Here is a 20,429-nt window from a genome sequence, read left to right as displayed (position 1 = left end):
CACACCCGCAGCATTTGGAGGTTCCCAGGCTAGGGGTCTAATCAGAGCTGTAACCACCGGCCTACACCACAACCACAGCAACGTGGGATCCACCCTGCATCTTTGACCTACACCACAGCTCAGGGCAATGGGGGATCCTACACTGAGCGAGGCCAGGGATCAAACCTGAAACCTCATGGTTCCTAGTCGGATTCGTTAACCACTGAGCCACAACGGGAACTCCCATATACCTTTCTACTTGTGCATTTATTCATTATCTGTCTCCCAACATGGAACCATAAGCTCCAGGAACAGAAGAGGAGAGGAATTACCTCATTCACTGCTGTCTCTGCACCACCTAAAACAAGGTGATACACCTTGTTATGAAATAAATAAATGAATGAGTATCTGGATAGTATGTGTCCTATCTTTAATAGTCATTTAGAATAAGTAGAGCCTGGAAAGGAGATAGAGCATCAGTGGACCACTGTGGTGAGCTTGGTTAGAGATTCTAGTTCCATTTCTTGTCCTGGATCAAGCCACGGCTTCCTGACCCCTTGAAAGTACTGGGTGTAGCATGCTGGATGTCAGCCTCCAGCAGGCTGGGATAACCACGATGGGGTGGTGGTTCATGTGAAAGGCTGGGAAGAGGAAGGTGTGGGGAGACCTGAGCTGGGGTACAAAGCAGGCTCAGAGGAGACATCACATCCTAGTCATAAACCAACGGGTAAGGATCGTTAAGACTGATGGGTGAAATTTTCGTATTTCCCTGAATGACTTTTGCATTGCGTTATACAAGTAAGCATTTTTCTAATTATCCCTGAAGACTTCCCTTTTTATTAAAGTTTAGATAACTTTCACAATGAATCTACAGTATTTATATTGCCATTGTTTATTTTGAGCGATGACAAACAATTTCACTCTCATTGCACAAACTACTAGTAGCTAAAAACAGCATAGACTTAAATTATGCTGAGGTAGCCAAGTCACCTTTTTCCCGAGATAAAGCTAGTGTAGACATTGACATATTAGAAGCCAATGAGTATACTCTGTCTTCATATTTGGAATTTCTATCGCCTGTCTGAAACTTAGCAAAGAGATTACTGACAGCTGAAGAAAAATATTAATTTATGTTTAAAAGGTAATCATTAGTCAAAATTACTTATATCAAATTCAAAATAAATTTAAAATGGGTAACACTTTTTTTATTCAGTCAAGGGAACTAATAACTTGCTCTATTGATATGCTTATTGAAATTTGATCTCACTTGAGTTATTCTTCAGTTAACTTCATATAATTTTCTCCATTTTCTTGTATAGCTAGCTGTATAATTCTCAAAGAGAGTCAAGTAATACCTTTTAAAAAATCTCTGGCCTCGCTCAGTGGGTTAAGGATCCAGTGTTGCTGCAAGCTGCGGTATATAGGTCACAGATGCAACTTGGATATGACCCCTAGCCTGGGAACTTCCATATGCCGCAGGTGCAGCCCTAAAAAGAAAAAAAAAAAAAGATAATTAAAAAATATCCTGGTCGTGGCAAAAAAAAAAAAAAAAAAAAAAAAACAATAGCTACAGATTAACAATGCATTGATTTCCCTTCTCAAATAGTGCTGTCTAGGAGACCTCTCCTTCCAGAAGGAGAGCATAGATGCAGTTTTCCTAGGTATTTACCTAAATGAGTTGAAACATGTATACACAGAAAATTGCACATGAATGTTTATAAAATCTTTGTTCATACTTCCCAAAACTTGGAAGTAATCAAGACACGTCCTTCAGTGTGTGAATGAATAAACAAACCATGATACATCCATGTGATGGAATGTTATTCAATGTTGAAAAAGAATGAGCCACTGAAGCCACAAAAAATCATGGAGGAATCTTAAAGGCATATTGCAGAGTAGAGGAAGCCAGTCTGAAAAGGCCATCTACTATGTGATTCTAGCTACAAGGCCTTCTGGAAAATGCAAAACTATAGGGACAGTGAAATAACTAGTGGTTGTTGAGAATTTGCAGGGGAGGGAGGAATGAGTAGATGGAGCACAAGAGATTTTTTCAGGCCATGAAACTCTTCTACGTGACACCGGCATGGCAGGGACGTGACGTCATGCATTTGTCAAACCATAGAATGTACAACACAAAAGTGAACCCTAATATAAATGATGAGCTTTTGTTAATAATAATGCATCAATATTGGTTTATCAGTTGTAACAAATGTTCTACACTAGTGTAAGACATGAATAATAGGGGAATTCTGGGGAGAGAGTGAAGGGAAGGAGTGTGTGGGAACTCTACTCACTACAAGAGTTTTCCATCAACTCAATCCCTTTCAAAGTCTGAATTTTTCTTTGCTTTGAAAAATGACACAGTTATATGCTGTTTATAATATATTCAGTTAAACTATAACTATATATATAGGGTAAAAGTAAAAGAATGGAAAAAGATGCAGCATGCAAACATGAGTCAGAAGAAATCAGATAAAGCCAACTTGAGGGCAAAGAGAATTTCCAAGTACAGAGAGAACCAAAAGGGTAGATAGTCAATCCACCAAAAAGACCTAGCCATAGAGTTCCTGGGCATTTACTCTGGAGAAATGAAAATGATGGGATATTTCTATATCTCAATTGCAGTGATGGTACACGAATCTACACGTGTGGTACAAACAGCACAGAACTGTACACACATGTTGTACCAGTGCCGGTGTCCCGGGTTTGATGTTGGACCATAGTTCCACAAGTTGTAACCATTGGGAGAAACTTAGTAAAAGGTAAAACTCTGTATTATTTTTGAAGTCTCCTATAAATCTTAATTATTTAAAAACAAAACTTGACAAAGATGATACTGGTTGAGAAAGTGATTTTGGTATAGTTTATGTCATCTGAGTTGATTTCACGTGTAGTCCTGCCAGCTGCTACTTCATAATCTCCGAGGAACTTCCTTAAGTGACACAACGTGAGCTCTGCCAGCTGTCACTTCTGAGTTTCCGATGAACTTCATGGCACCCTTGCCAGCTGCGGCCCTGGGCTCACCATTAAACATCGCAAAGCAGCCCTTGACAAGTTCTTACAGGTGTAACTTTTCCATCAAAGGCATTTCTTTCATTTTGCCTTTTGAAGTACTTGAAAGATGTGATTTGACCTTTACTTACTTATTTTTCAAAGGATCTGAGGTGTCCGTTTTCTCCATTTTTCTACTTGATTAGTTCAGTTAACTTTCCCAAAGGAGAGACACAAAGGCAGACACTGAAAACAGGGTGTATCAGGGAACTGAACAGCCAGGTACTCAGGATGGCTGGGACCACAGATGGCAGGAATGTTAACAGCCCAGAGAAGATTTGGATATTCATGGCACAAGGGAGCAAGTCTCAAAAAAATTCCATTTTTGATTTAACTGAGTTGATGTTGTGGAATCCTGGCTGTTAGTAAGAATCGCCCCGGAGGCATCAAAAAGTAGCAATGCTCAAATCTTACTATGGCCCAGCTAAATCAGAATTTCTGTTTTAATCTGTACCAGAGACACAGGAACACCTGTGTGTAGGTGAGTTTACAGATTTCAGATGTTACAGTGGTACAGATACTATGTTAATAAGTGCTAAGGAGGAAAACAAGGTTGAAAGAGGAACAAGAAATCTCTGTGTGTTTGTTTGTTGGAGAGGTCATGGGTTAAAACTGGGTAGTCACAGAAGCTCTTCTTGGCTCTCTTTATTCTTGCTCCTCTTCATGAAACTCTTTCAATACAATACCTCACCCTTGAAAGAGGAAGTCATGTAATATATCAATGTCAACTTGCATTGGTTCAGTCAACATTATTAACATAAGGAACTTGTCTCGAGAGTAAATATTTATAAATCCAAATAATTAGGCCTGATTGCTATCTCACGGTTTAAAAGGAGCCAGAGAGAAAGTGACTCGTTGGAATTACTGTTTGCATTCAGTTCTTTGTACTAATACATGGCAACATGTTCCATAGTTCAGAATATTACTTCCTTTCCAGACTAATACATCTTGAGAGAGAAAAATTCCCTTAGGGTAAACCATTTTCTTTTTAAATATAAAATGTATGGCCTTTTGTGATGACAGAAGTATTTGACTGTTGGACAAAATAAAAGAGAAAAAAAGGAGTTCCTATTGTAGTTCAAAGGGTTAAAAACCCAACACTGTGTCTGTGAGGATGCTGGTTCAATCCTTCGCTTCCCTTAGGAGGCTAAGGATCCAGTATTGCTGTGAGCTGCGGCATAGGTCACAGATGTGGCTCAGATCCAGTGTTGCTGTGGCTGTGGTGTAGGCCACAGCTGCAGCTCCAGTTGGACCCCTAGCCTGGAAACTTCCATATGCTTCAGGTGCGGCCCTAAAAAAGGAAAAAAGAGAGAGAGAAATTAACTATGACCTCACTGTTAGCATTTTGGTTTACATTCATCTAGTCTTTTTTATCCATATACATGTGTATGTTTTTTCTTTTTTCCCCTCTCTTTCATGTTTTCATTGGTCCCCAATTTTTTTTTTTCCGCTGTACAGCATGGGGACCAAGTTACACATACATGTATACATACTTTTTCCTCCCATTGTTGTGTTGCGATGTAAGTATCTAGACTTGGTTATCAATGCTACACAGCAGGATCTCAGTAAATCCATTCCAAGAGCAATAGTTTGCATCTGTTAACCCCTAAGCTCCCTATCCCTCCCACTCCCTCTCTCTCCCCCGGGGCAGCCACAAGTCTATTCTCCCAAGTCTATGATTTTCTTTTCTGTGGAAACGTTCATTTATGCTATATATTAGATTCCAGTTTTAAGTGATACCATATGCTATTTGTCTTTCTCTTTCTGACTTATTTCACTCAGTATGAGAGTCTCTAGTTCCATCCATGTTGCTGCAAATGGCATTATGTCATTCTGTTTTACGGCTGAGTGGTATTGCATTGTGTATATATACCACATCTTCCTAATGCAATCGTCTGTCATGGACATTTGGGTTGTTTCCATGTCTTGGCTATTGTGAATAGTGCTGCAATGAACATGCAGGTGCATGTGTCTTTTTTAAGGAAAGTTTTGAAGACGTAAAGAAATGGAAAGATGTTCCATGTTCCTGGCCCCTGATTTTTTGAGGAGCCCTCTCCCCATCTGCCCTTTGATTTTGGGCTGGATCACAGTTTACACCTCCAGCTTTAAGGTCCTCTCTTCCTCTTACCCTGGGGGGCCTCTCATGAATTCCATCTGTTGCCATGGCTCCCACTGTCCTCAGTAAACTGAAACATGACCTGAGCATCTCCAAAGCTACAGATGTCTAGAACCAAATGCCTTCTGAACATCTGCATTGCCTGAAAGAAAAGAAAAATTGGCTTTGCTTTTCTTTTCTATATGCTCCTAAAATAGGGAAGTGTGCCCTGTAAATATTAGCATAAAGAAAGTTAAATGTCTCAACCCAAGGATAGGCCCTTAAAATTTTACTGGGCACACACTGATTTTTTTCAAATGTATGCTCTCAGTGCCCCTACACAAACAGCTCCTTGAAGTTCATAATCTTGTAGCAGAAGAATATCATGTCTCTCCCCTGCAGAGACCCCTCGGCAGAGCATCACTGTGTGCGTCTGTGTGGCAGGGGTGTCTTCCCCCAACCTGTTCTGCTCTGTTCTGCTAGCCCCTGACAAGTTGACAACTGGAGTGAGGGTGTTACACTCTGCTTATGTACAAAAGAAAGCCATTGTTGCATCATTTGAATGTGTTAAGGAGCTAGTGATCAGTTTCCAGTTTCTACAAAGTGCTGATTTTGCTGTATCTCCGCACAAGGGGAACGATGGAAGCACTCCCCTGGAGGAATGATGGAAGAAAACACAAAAACAGAAACTGCAGAGGTGGGGAAGAACGGGGGTGGTGTGTAGGTGGGGAGCAGTCTAGGTGAGTGGTAGGAAGCAGCGGTGATGCTGATGTTGTAGAGGATAAAATATAAAGGACGCCAGTAGAGTTCTGCTTTTGCTCTTCTTGCTATACCTGGGACCAGACAGTGCCTGCCTAGCCACACATAGAAACCTAGAGCTCTGGTCCAAGGGTCTTCTGGAGGAAAATCATGGATGTGGGTGAGGCATCATGGCAACATGGATGTCTTATGCTTAAAATTTGAGAAAAACACGCGGGACTGACTCTGGGCAGTGCTCTCCCTACCTCTGAGCCTCCACAGCCAGAGGGTGGGGAAAGATCGTGTAGAGGGCTTCCCAGGGCCAGGCTGCTGGAAGGGGTGGAGTGGGCAGGGCTAGGGAGGTATAGAAGCTGAGCGGAGGAGTTATTTTGAGGCAGGAGAGCTGGTTTATTGATGTGGGTTAGTGGTTGGGGCTCTCCACCCAGGGCCCATTCACTCCTCATCTTCTAAGCTCACTAAGTTCATACTCTCTGGGGTCATGTCTGATGCATTGCCCTGTAGGTTCACGGCAAACAGGAACTCATCCAACACACTAACAAGATCTCGGAGGAGGAGGAGGAGGAGGAGCATTTCTAATAAGAGACACATACAGTTATAGTTCCTATAAGAGGTAGGACTCTCAGAACAGATGAACCAAGAATTTGCATGTAGCCTAGTCAGCATGAAAAATGAGATAAGGAAAATTTTTAGCAGTAAAAAGAAGAAAATGAGAATTAAGCAGAAATATTTGGTATTTCCACAATTTTAATAAAGCACACATCAAGGCGAAGAGTAACAGCAGAGTGGATACAGCCAGTGTCGCTGGGGCTCAGCCTCTGCTCACCAGTGCCAAATACAAATGCTGGGACAGAGTTTTGGGCGAAGGAATAAAAATAGCTTTATTACTTTACCAGGAAAAGGAGGGTCACAGCAGGAAATAGCCTTAACGACTGTGCCCCCCTTAGGAGAGACTGGGAGGTGGTTTTATAGTTTTGGGAGTGAAAAATAGGGCCACAGGTAAGGATCAGGGTAGAGGCAGGTTTGCATTGTTTTCAAAGCTGGTGTTCAGTGGCCTGGTGGTCTTCTTTCCGAAATAAAGAATGCTTCATTAACATCCTCCATTAGTTGAGGGTTTTAGTTTTGTAGAACTCAAAGATATTGTTACTGATATTCCTTGAGGAGGGACCAGAACCCTGCCCCAAAGTTGCACTGTTGTTATTTGACTGCTCCTCTCCAGTCTCTGCATGATCCCCCCTCCTCCCCTGAATATCAAGTGTTTGAACCAGCCTTTGAAACTCAGGGAAGGTCATGGAGCCTGAAGTTTATTTCCTAAAAACAAGAAATGGGGAGCACAGAAAGGCTTGTGTGCCCAGGAGCCCACAGGGCCCTGCTTGATTTCACTAAGGAATGAATTGGTGAATCGGGAGCACCAGATTTGGAAAATCTCCCAGAAGGTAAGAAAGCAAAGAAATAAAAATTTCAAAATAAAAATTATGCGATATGGGGGATAGACGTAGAATATCTTACTTAGGAGTTCCAGAAGCAGATAAAAATTTTAAATGGAGAGGAAGAAATATTTCAAGAAATGTTTGAAGAAACTCCAAAAAACAAATGCATTTAAATTTTTTAATTTATGTGTTTATAAATAATATATAAAATTTGCAGAATTAATTTTAAAAAATTAAGAGAAGAAAGAAGGAAAAACATCCACAGCTTGTGGTGAAATTTAATCATGCCAAGGACAAAGAAGAAATTCTAAACCCTACATATATAGAGAGAAGAATACAAAAGAACAAAAATTAGATGTCTATAGAGAGTGGGGTAGTGTTGAAGAAAAAAACTTAAACATACAAACTCATTTGAATCTGAGGGCGTGAAATATTCTGAGGCTTGTAAGCCTTTGGACACCTTGCTATGCAAAATGACTCAGTGAAAAAAGTTTGTGTGAAGTATTTAAAAGCAAATCCAGGAGATGGTGTTGTAAGAGACAGTGTGAAGAAGCTATGATGAAGTATCCTGATGCTGTTTGTCATCTTCGAAGGCTTCTGTGACTGACTACCAAAAGTGTGCCTGGCATGAACCTGATGAGTAACTTGGAGGCAGACTAGGTCGAGGGATATGAGAACATGTTAAAATTCTTATCTTTGGGGGCTGATTAAAATGAAGCATAGAAAAAGTGAGGGACAAACTGCAATAATAGATAAAGAAATATATATCAGTTATTATGTAAAAGCAAATGAACTGAATATGCCAGTTAAAAAACAAATATTGGCAGATGCTGTTTACAAAAGACACACCTAAGCATATTGGATACAAAGGTTCAAGGTAAAGGATGTTAAAAATATGTCAGGTAGAGCCTAACTAAAAGAGAGTCGACTTAGCAGACACAACCTAGAATAGATTTACAAGGAGATCCTGCTGAATAGCATTGAGAACTATGTCTAGATACTCATGTTGCAACAGAAGAAAGAGTGGGGGAAAAACTGTAATTGCAATGTATACATGTAAGGATAACCTGACCCCCTTGCTGTACAGTGGGAAAAAAAAAAAAAAAAAAAAAAAAGAGTCGGTGTTTCATATCGGCAGAGGTTTTAGGATAAAGAGAGGAAGACTGTAACCGCATAATGAGAAAATAGTCAAGGCATTAAACACCTCCGAAGGCCTTCAAAATATATGAGGCAAAAATTGATACAACAGTAGGAAGACATTAAGAAGTTCACCATCATAAGTGGAGAGATTTCAACTTATCTCTCCTAACCGTTGAAAGCTAAGCAGACAAAAATGAGCAGGTAAATGGAAGATCTAAGCAACAAAAACAATAAGTTGGGTCTAGCAGACTTTTAAGAATTCTGCTTCTAATAAATCTAAAATATATATATTTCCCCTACAAACGTAAAACATAAAAATTGATCATATAATCAGCCATAAAGAAAGCCTCATTTATGCATAAGCAATGAGATCCTCCCCCACAGTATAGGGAACTATATCTGATCTCTCGGGGGTAGGACATGATGGAAGATAGTATGAGAAAAAGAATCTCTCTCTATAAATATATATATGAATGACTGGGTCGCTATGCTCTTCCACAGAAATGGACACAACATTGTAAATCAACTATATTCTAAAAAAAAAAAAAAAGCCTCAAACTCACAGATATGAATCAAGGTTCCCATAGACCAAGGGGTTGTGAAAGGGATTCAGTTAATGCAGGAAATGTGGAAATGAATTCCACAACAACTCCATAATTCACTAGAAATCCTTCCTTAGAAGACTTCCTGGCTCAAAGTTTCTTATTCTGATGATTGAGTGGCTACACTTACATGGAACCAAGTAAATTTACAACTTTCAGCTAGGTGACTGGGTAGTAAAAAAACCCCAAAATTAGCATAGATACTGTAGTAAGTGTTTGCTTTAACAAGAGAAATAAGTGCAGTTCATCATTTGGGCTGAGTTATTTTCAAATGGCTTAAATGCTAATTAAAATGTTTACTGAAATCCTAATAATAACCAATACTAAAAATAAAACATGGATAAAAAGATTCTGCAATTCTCATGACACCTTAAAAATATCTCAAAATGTTATCTGTCCATTTGGGGCACTGGTCTTAAATATTTATGACCTTAAACCACAGTAAAAATGTATATATATGTCTAATGGACTAGATCTGTATTTAGCTATAGATCTATATATGTCTGAAGCAAAATTTCAAAAAATAACTTATACTTACTATACATGATATACTTGCATATATTCTATTCGATTCAATTTGATTCGATTCGATTCTGTATTCTAGTAAAAGTAATACTGGTTCCCCATGGAATAAATTTTTTCTACTCATGAATGGGCATGACCTCAAGTTTGAAAAACCTTGATCTGGAGTATGTTACCTTTTCAAACACTTGGTCTCATCATTTACTCTTTATTGTACAATAAAGAATTTATCTGCTAATTTCTGCTGTACAGCATAGTGACCCATTCATTCATATTCATAGATAGATAGATAGAGAGAGAGAGATAGATCAATCTACACACACATACCCTTTCTTATATTATCTTCCATCATGGTCTATCCCAAGAGACTAACAACTACACTTTAATTTTAAAAAATAATAATTAAAAAAATTTTAAAGAGAAAAAAAGATTTATCTGGTCTTTGTCCCCACTTTCTGGCATGGAACTTTTAAAACCTTTGGAATTTCTTAAGTGGTAAAAGTATCTTTGTTATTCATGATCCCCTTGGATCACACCTGATTATATGTTAATGAGGGGACTCATAGCTGACCTCTAGTTATCTTCGGGATTGGGGCTGGTCACCAGAAAAACAGCACAGATGAGAGGGCTAGGGCTTTCAGCTGCCTGACCCCTGGGGAAGGGGAGGTAGCAGGAAAGTTCAACCATGGTCAGTGATTTATTCAATCAATAAACTGGGAACAACTCTGAAGATGGAAGCTCGGCGAAACTTCCTAGTTGGTGCACATGTGGACGTGTGGGGAGAGGACACAACCTTTCACACCTGGGAAGTCTCTAGACCTTGCTCTGAGACTTTAATGACTGTTTGTGAGTCATGTCCTTTATAATAAAACCGTGATAATAAGCATAACTCTTTTGAATTCTGAGAGTTCATCTAGTGAATAATTGAAACTGTTGGAGGTTATGGGAACCTCCAAATTCGTAGCCAGTAGGCCAGAGAGCAAGTGGTTTGGGGACCCTTGACATTGTGGCTGGTGTCTGAGGTGGGGGCAGTCCTGGGGAGGACGCAGACTTTAACATGTGGAGTCTGCATAGTACCAGAATTGAACTGGAGTGTATCAGTTGGGGTTGAAACAAAATACCTTCTTTGTTCTTCTCAAATAATCCTCAACACAAACATTTTCAAGGTGCATGATTCCACAGAGAGCCATTTAAAAAGGAGTAAAATGCTGTCACTTTTCTAGTTGGGTACTTGGACTATCATCGGTATAACAATATATCAATTGCTCTTTCGAATTTTCCTATTCATTTCGTATTTCTTAGCCATTTAGATTTGGTGAGCTTTATTTCATAGCACTGTTCAATTTTTCCAATGCATCAGTGGTATTTCCTTGTAAGTTTTTAAGCATTTTATGCTAGCTATAGATATTAAAGCTTTATTGTTACCTGTATTAAAATGAATTCCTTTTTCAAAAAATTATTTTATTTATTTATTTTTTGGGGCTGTGTCTGCATCCTGTGGAAGTTCCTGGTCCGGGGATCAAACCTATGCCACAGCAGTGACAACACCGGATCCTTAACCCATTGTACCACAAGAAATTCCTAAAATGAATTTCTCTGGTTCTATTTGGGTACCTTTGATCTTCAGAATCAAGATCCAGTATCTCAGTGCTGGCCTCATATATAGATCTCCTGATTTCAATAAATCTGAAAGCAGCCCTTGCCCAACTTAAGTCTATGGTGATCGTCGACATTTTTATTTTTAATTTTTTTGTTTATTTGAAAATTTTTCTGTAACTTGGAGTCACCATATAAAAGGCAGGACCCTTGATTAAATTTGAATTTCAGAATATGGGAGTTCCATATTTTTATTTGCTCAGTTTGGCCACCATACTCCAGTTATTCTTCTAATAATAAGAATGACTGGTTTTTACCCATGGGACCTAATCAAACTGAAAAGCTTTTGCACAGTAAAGGAAACCAAAAAGAAAACAAAAAGACAACTTACAGAATGGGAGAAAATAGTTTCAAATGATGCAACCGACAAGGGCTGAATCTCTAGAATATATAAACAACTTATACAACCCAACAGCAAAAAAGCCAATCAATCAATGGAAGAATGGGCAAAAGACCTGAATAGACATTTCTCCAGGGAAGATATACAGATGGCCAGCAAACACATGAAAAAATGCTCAACATCGCTGATTATAAGAGAAATGCAAATCAAAACTACCATGAGATACCACCTCACACCAGTCAGAATGGCCATCATTAATAAATCGACAAATTGGAGTTCCCGTCGTGGCACAGTGGTTAACGAATCCGACTAGGAACCATGAGGTTGCGGGTTCGATCCCTGCCCTTGCTCAGTGGGTTAACGATCCGGCGTTGCCGTGAGCTGTGGTGTAGGTTGCAGACTCGGCTCGGATCCCACGTTGCTGTGGCTCTGGCGTAGGCCGGTGGCTACAGCTCCGATTCAACCCCTAGCCTGGGAACCTCCATATGCCGCGGGAGTGGCCCAAGAAATAGCAACAACAACAACAACAAAAGACAAAAAGACAAAAAAAAAAAAAATAAATCGACAAATAACAAGTGCTGGAGGGGCTGTGGAGAAAAGGGAACCCGCCTGCACTGTTGGTGGGAATGTAAACTGGTACAGCCACTATGGAGAACAGTTTGGAGATACCTTAGAAATCTATACGTAGAACTTCCATATGACCCTGCAATCCCACTCTTGAGCATCTATCCGGACAAAACTCTCCTTAAAAGAGACACATGCACCCGCATGTTCATTGCAGCCCTATTCACAATAGCCAGGACATGGAAACAACCCAGATGTCCATCAACAGATGATTGAATTCGGAACATGTGGTATGGAATACTACTCAGCCATAAAAAAGAATGACATAATGCCATTTGCAGCAACATGGATGGAACTAAAGAATCTCATCCTGAGTGAAATGAGCCAGAAAGACAAAGACAAATACCATATGATATCATTTATAACTGGAATCTAATATCCAGCACAAATGAACATCTCCTCAGAAAAGAAAATCATGGACTTGGAAAAGAGACTTGTGGCTGCCTGATGGGAGGGGGAGGGAGTGGGAGGGACTGGGAGCTTGGGCTTATCAGACACAACTTAGAATAGATTTACAAGGAGATCCTGCTGAATAGCATTGAGAACTTTGTCTAGATACTCATGTTGCAACAGAAGAAAGGGTGGGGAAAAAAATGTAATTGTAATGTATACATGTAAGGATAACTTGATCCCCTTGCTGTACAGTGGGAAAAAAAAAAGAATGACTGGTTTTTAGAAATTTTCATGTAGAGTATGTGGCTTCTGCATACACAAAAACATCAGTCATGTTTAATTTCATACTGAATTCAGAGTTACATTGGAAATGCTAGATTCAATAGTGTGACTCAGAGTAGATTAGGAGACAGTCAACATTCATCTTTTTATCTAATTGTCATTAACATTATGAATTTTTTGGAGAAAAAAAAGCAATCTTTTTGTTAAGTCTGCAAAGGATTTTTACAAACATTATTAGGTGAAAGCCGGTCCTATCCCCACTACTGCCTATCACGTGAAAACTTCCCAAGTTGACACAATTTCCAAAAAGTTGATCCAAGACCAAACTGAAAGTCTCTCCTCCACTTGACCAATTCAGGAGCCACCTTGACACTGAAATAACTAGATGCATCTTAGGGGTCCACTCTTCCTACCCAATTCACATCCAAGGTCATCCTCAGCTTCCCCTTTCCAAGAGCTGTGTGCCCCTCATGGCACTGTGTGGAGGTCCTAAGACGTCAGCTCCTTCTCAGAGGCAGGAATCATGTGTGGCTTTCTTTCTTTCTTTCTTTCTTTCTTTCTTTCTTTCTTTCTTTCTTTCTTTCTTTCTTTCTTTCTTTCTTTCTTTCTTTCTTTCTTTCTTTAAACAAACAAGTACTATGCAATGTTTTGAAAGGATCTTAGAGATTTGACACCTTTTTATTCAGCAGACCTTGGGGGAAAAGCAAAGAGGACAGAAGGGGAGTGAGCTGGGGAATAAATTTCCATGAATACCCAGAGGAATGGTGGAGAACTTGGGTCAGAGGGAGTTCAGGAGGTGGGGTGTGTTCCTTGGAACTGATACAGGATGCAGAAATTGCTGCTTATGGTCTGTCAGTTTGTATTAAGTTTCAGAAAGAAAAATAAAGGCTACTTTGATCTCTTCCTGGTCATGCATGATAATAGGGCTCAAAACCCTTGTCCTAATTCAGGGACATACCAGCTCTCAGATCAAATGGGTCATATGCACAAACAAGAGGGACCACGGCCACAAGTCACGTGAAATAATTTAGAACAAAACTACCTATTTGTATGCTTAGCTAAGGAATTACAGATTTTTAGAAAAGCTTTGGCACTTTCCAAAGTCCAGATGTGTAGTATAGAAGTGACAGTTGGAAGTTCAAATCATTTGACTTAAAAGTATTTCTTAGTATTTCCTAAGACCAGCCTGTATAGTAAGCATTTTAAGGTAATTATTATATTTAATCCTCATGACAGCACTCAAGGTACCTCATTTCATAGCTAAGGCAACTGAAGCTCAGAGAGGTTAAATCACTTGCTCAATGTTATGCAGCTAATAGGTCAGAGTTCAAACCTGCACTTTTATCCATTCTACATGACCTATGATGTCTGTATTTTAAAATTTCTTTTTAGTTAAAGACTGCTTAGTTGCTACAGAATTGGTAATATTGCTTTTTTTTTCATACCTAGAAAAGCCAAATTGATGCTTGTTTTGAGAATTAGTCAAATTTAGCTGCTTCAAATATCTCTGCCAATAAATTTTGTCTTAAAATGAGATCGTTTTCTCAGCAATGCAATGAGTATAGGAATAAAAGCATAGACGTTTCAGAGGAGGTAGGAAATGTTTTGTTCCATTGAAGGCCGTTGACTCAGCAGAGACAATTCACAATAAAAAGCCATTTCAAGTGAAGTTTGATTTGACTTTGGCAGAGGGTGGGGAAGTAAGGATGAGGAAAGGGAAGTGAACATGAGTGAGCGAATAGAGAAACAGAAAAGAATTAGAACTCATTGAAGAAACTAGAAGCAAGAAATTATTGTTTGTGCAATAAGTTGTTATTTATGCATAAATAAAGCACAAGTTAAAACACACCCATACTCACTCTTGAGCCCCATATTCTGACTAGTTGAGACAAAGACACATGGATCCGGAAAGGCTGACAGAAAGTGGGAAGGAGCAGAGATCAACCAGAAGCTTCTAGAACTTACAACTCAGACAGGCTTGCACTCAGCAAGCAAACTAATACCAGTAATATTCACTAACCTTCAGTGGCCCCTCCCTAGGCCCAGGGCCTCTTCTGTGTTAACTCATTCAGTATGCATAATTCCAAGTGCTAGTAACTGCCCTTAGCCCGCCTTCTACAGGGTTCCATAATGATGTTCTTGATGCCTTTAAAATCTTTAAATATTAATGTTCTTAATTTTTTTTAATCTGCAGAGACTCATATTTATCACCTCATTTAGTCTCACCAAAGCTATATGTATGTAAACAATTTTCCCCATTTTAAAATGAAGAGTTTCAGTGGGGTTTTGGTCACTGCATACATTAGAAAACAGGTCCTCAGGAGTTCCTTCATGGCACAGCAGAAATGAATCTCTGTACTTTCTGCATATTTTTTCTGTGAGTCTAAGACTGCTCTAGACAAGTCTATTAAACAACAACAAGCAACATGGTTGTTGTAACCAGGCCCTATGTTTGTAAGTCCAGTTCTTTTTCTGGTCCAATCTCTTTCCTTAGATTTTGGGTTGGCCTGGGGCTTGATGACCTCTCATAGCACCTTAACTCTTTGCTGACCACTGTGTGTGTGGACTTGTGGCCTTTCTGACCTGGGCAGTTGCAGGGCCCTTCTGCCAGCCTTCCCCTGGCTTCCCTGGCTGCATGGGAGCTATGCTGCCAGCCTGCCTTTCTCATTCCTCCCTGGCACTGGGACTGCATGTCCTGGCACCTCTGGGAGTCATGATTAAGACAGATATTCCAAGTTTAGAGAAACAGAGACACACATTCTTTTTTTTTTTTAAGTTTTATTGAAGTATAGTTGATTTACAATGTTGTGATAATTTCTACTGTACAACAAAGTGAGTCAGTTATACATATCCACACATCCATTCTTTTTCAGATTATTTTGCCATAGACATTATCACAGAATATTGGGCAGAATTCCCTGAGATACTACATCCTTTTGTAAATACATACTTGGTTGCCCAACTGAACAAGAACTACTTAAAGGTAGAGATTGTATCCCTGTTTTTTTTTTTTTTTTTTTAAACCAGGATATCATGAAAGTTAAAAGCATAATTTTGGGAAAGATCTGACTTTGCTTCCTGTATTATAAATAAAGCTGCTCTGAACATTCTTGTACAAATCTTTTGAAAAGGATTTCTTAAGTGGATTTGCTGGGCCATAGTATTTGTTTATACTTATAGTCACTGAATATCATATTCTGCTATTTGATCTTGGGGAAGTTAATTTAACCTCTGTGGGTGGTACTTTTCTCTCCTGAGGATAATGGGGGAATATCTACTCCTCAGGATTTTTGAGACAATAAAAATATAAGGTATTATAGGGATAACATGGCATAAAGCAATTTCTCAGGAAAAGCAGCTATCCTTTTTCTATTGCATTACCGATTTTTTTTTTTTTTGAAACTTACCCTATGGAAAACCTTAAACCTACCAAAAAGATGAAAGGACAGTGGGCACCCATATACTCACCCCATCCTACAACTCACATTTACCACAGGTACTTTATCAGCTCTCTGTGCACACATTAATCCATCTTTTAATGCATTTGATAGTTTCAGACATTAGCAGATTTCTTACTAAATACTTTATTATATATATCATTAATTAGAGTTCAATGTTTGTTTATAATCATTTTTTTTCTTAAATGCCCCATTTCATGGGTTTGGACAGATACACAAAGCTGTGTAACTTAAAACTCCATCAAGATACAGACGTTTTCCTTTACATCAGACGTTCTTTCATACGTTTTCCCAATCAGTTATTATCTTTACTCACCCCCAGCAAGGCCACCGTTCTTTTTCATTTTTTTCAACTACTTCGACCAGTCCTGTGAACTACAGATTATAGTCGCCCCAGAACTTCCCATTACTGGAGACGACTATATTCTCTTTTGAAAAGGATCCTTCTCCTCGGCATAATAGTTCCCTGTTCATCCACATTTATTACTTTTTAACTGTAGCCGTTCTAGGGAGGGAAGAATGGTTTCTCTCTGTGGCATTAACTTCCAGTTCCCTCATGACTAATGATGTTGATAATTTTTCACGTGCTTATTAGCAGTTGGCTTGTCTTCCTCCATAAAGCGTCTTTTTGCTTGGTTTTTAACTGAACTCTTTGTGCAGTCAGTCTCATTACCAGCAGGATGCACCAGCAGGACACAGGGGGAGGAGTCAACCAGATGCCCTGATGGAGAGATAAAGTGGATGAAATAAAGGAAGGCAAAGGCAACAGGAAACATGTTTCTCTGATAACAAGGCCCAGAGTCATTTATTGATTTTTATTTTTTTTAATTAAAAAAATTTTATGGCCACACTGGTGGCATATGGAAGTTCCCAGGAGAGCTGCAACTGCGACCTACTGCAGCGGCCACAGCAGCCACAGCCACACCATAGGATCCTTTAACCCACTGCCCCTTCCCTGGGGGGTTAAACCTGTACCCTTACAGAGCTGCTGCAGTTGCAGGAGAATTCTTTTTTTTTTTTTTTTTTTTTAAGAGCCAGAGCAGGAGTGTTTGGTCGTACAAATTTTTTTTTTTGTCTTTTGTCCTTTTAGGGCCACACCCATGGCATATGGAGGTTCCCAGGCTAGGAGTCTAATCAGAGCTGTTGCTGCCAGCCTACACCAGAGCCACAGCAATGCCAGATCCGAGCCACTTCTGCGACCTACATCACAGCTCACGGCCACACTGGATCCTTAACCCACTGAGCGAGACTAGGGATCGAACCTGCAACCTCATGGTTCCTAGTCTGATTCATTTCCGCTATGCCAATTAATTTCCTGGTCATACAATATTTAAAATAAACACCCACAATATGATGAGATGTTTCTAAGGCTTTGGTTACATAGATTCATGCTAGAGACTTTACCCCCACAAAGATTTTTTAAAATAAATTTAAAATTTTTATTTTATTTTTATTACAGTATCGTTGATTTATGGTGCTGTGTCAATGCAGTTGGATTCTTAACCCACTGTGCCACAGCAGCAACTTCCCAGAGTCACTTAGACATTACTCTCCTCTGGTCCAGGAGACTCTGCATCCGGGTGGCATTTCCTAGTTTGCTCTCAGTCAGGCTGACCTGAGACAAGGTGTCCTGCTCCTGCAGTCTCCAAATTCCATTCACATGAACCCGGTGTTGACACAGCTTCCTAGTTTGGGGTTCTCTCCAAAGCAAACTGAGGCAAGACTCCAGCACAGGGAGCTCCTTTGGGAGGTGATCTCGGGAAGCAGGATGAGGAAAAGGACTGTGAGGGACAAAAGGAGGAAGAATCACATGGTGTGTTCTCAAGGTCTCTGCTGCAGACAGCGAGGCTCCGTGCCACAGGGCTGCCTTCAGTAACTTCACAACAGGGCCAGCATCTCCGGCTCCTGGGCCAGAAATCCCCTACACTTCCAGGCCCCACACTGGCTGAGTCTATCACAGAGCCACTGTGATGCTCAAGGCTGGCACGAGGCCAGCCTGTGACCTAAGCTCCAGAGGGCCTGCTGATGAGACCAACTGTGCCTTCTGGGCATTTTTAAAGAAGCAACAACTCAACCATCCCCCTGAGCCACCGATGCTCTCCCCAGGCTTGTCACCTCCTGGCTTTGGCCAGCAGGGCTCCCTTCGCAGGCCTCCCTCCTGCCTTCTGCTCTCTGGATTCTGTACCAAAGTCAAATTCTCTCTCCTCCCTGAAGCTTGGGTTCCACCCGGCATTTAGGTCCTGGGGCTCAGCTTCTACCCTAGAGTAGGTTTATCTACACAACTACTCAAAAAAGGCAACAACAAAGATCGCTTCTTCTCGTTATGACACCAGATTTCTGCAATCCCATCCTGCCTACACATGGCTTAGATGGCTTCTTGTCATGACGGCTCTGCCTACTCTGTGCTCCACATCCATCACCCTGTTCGGGACAGGAGCTCTTGTGTTTTTCAGGAAGACAGTTAGGTCCTTTGATGTTGTGATTACACATACACAATGTGTTGCGACAGGTCCTTTGATGATGTGATTACACATACACAATGTGTTGCGACACTCATGTTTCCCATGAGCCTGTTCTGTTCCTATTCTTTCCCACTGATTTACCTTTACTTGCTCCTGTATCCCCACCAGGTAAACATTTTGTGTTTTCATTTTTCTGGCATCTCTTTAAATCTGCCTTGATCCCTGCTTCCACTTTTTCCTCTAAGCCAGCAGCTAATCTCCTCTATATTTAACTGAATACATGGCATTTAAAAAGTATAATTATAGGAGTTCCCACTGTGGTGCAACAGGATCCTCAGCATCTTGGGAGCCCTGGGACGCAGGTTCTATCCCCAGTCCGGCCTGGTGGGCTGGGGACCCAGTGTTTCCACAGCTGTGGCTTAGGTTGCAGTTGCAAAGGAGACCAGTGGCTATACTTCCCTTTCAGGTAGAACCTGTGTCTGATCGGTGGTATTCTGCATGCTCCACTTTTTCTTTACTTGTTAATGGTGGAAATGTCCTGGGGTAAATGTAGGGAAGACTGTCTTGGCAGATAGGTGAGGGTGGTAATTCTGGGCAAGTATTTCAAAACACACCTGTATGAAATGTCTTATCTTTCCTGTGAGATTTTTGCCTGCACTTTTTTGTGCTCTGAGAAATACGGAAGTTATATCTGGATGCCTGAAGTGAGCTGAACCTCTAAGACATTTCATCTATCGCTCAGAGATGGTTTTGCTGTAATATTTTTGGGCACGGAAGGGCCCTTGAAGTTGTCTAATATCCTAGGCACCTTAATGTTAGCAATTAGGACACAGAAGCTCAGAGAGGCTAAGTGATTTGCCTAAGCTCACAAAACTCTTTAACAAGAACAGGGCTAAAACTCATACTTGCTGACTCCGTGTTCTTTCTACTGCATTCCTCTGACTTTGGAGTGTAGAAAAGTTTTCTCACGCTCTGATAACAATGAACTGCAGAGTCTTAGCAAATATTAAAAAGAATACTTTTAGAAGGAAAGGGACTCTAAATCAGGCTAATTGCAATGAGGTCCTACTGTATAGCATAGGGAACTATATCCAGTCTCTTGGGATAAACCATGACAGAAAATAATATGAGAGGGAATGTATGTATATAGCCGTGCAGTAGAAATTGGCACAGCATTGTAAATCAGCTATACATAGATATGTGTGTGTGTGAATTGCATTATTTGCGATCAAGCCATATAGCAAATAATTAGATTTCCTCAAGGATTTGAAATTTTAATCATAATTATCAGCTATCATATAGATATATTAAAATTTTACTTTCTATCACTTCATCTTCAGGTCTTTAACTTTCATAACCCCCCAAAAATAAACAATGGAGGCTACTCTTTATTAAATTCCAGTTTTTTTTTTAACCCCACTTGAAATGCTTAGAGCAAATATCCTCTATGTAATTGCATCAATATTCGGTTTTACCTTCAAGAGGGAGAATTCATTTAACTGAATTGTGTAAAGATCTATCTTTTTGAGCACATCATATCGATTTCTTCTCAAGATAGTCATAAAAGAGCACAGTCTTTTTAGTGGTTTTGTGATGCTTTGTGGCTATTATATCATTTTGGAATGCTTTAAAATAATAA

This window comes from Sus scrofa, chromosome 4 (assembly GCF_000003025.6).
Source record: "Sus scrofa isolate TJ Tabasco breed Duroc chromosome 4, Sscrofa11.1, whole genome shotgun sequence".
Taxonomy (NCBI): Eukaryota; Metazoa; Chordata; class Mammalia; order Artiodactyla; family Suidae; genus Sus; species Sus scrofa.
Note: the sequence above shows the minus strand (reverse complement) of the source record.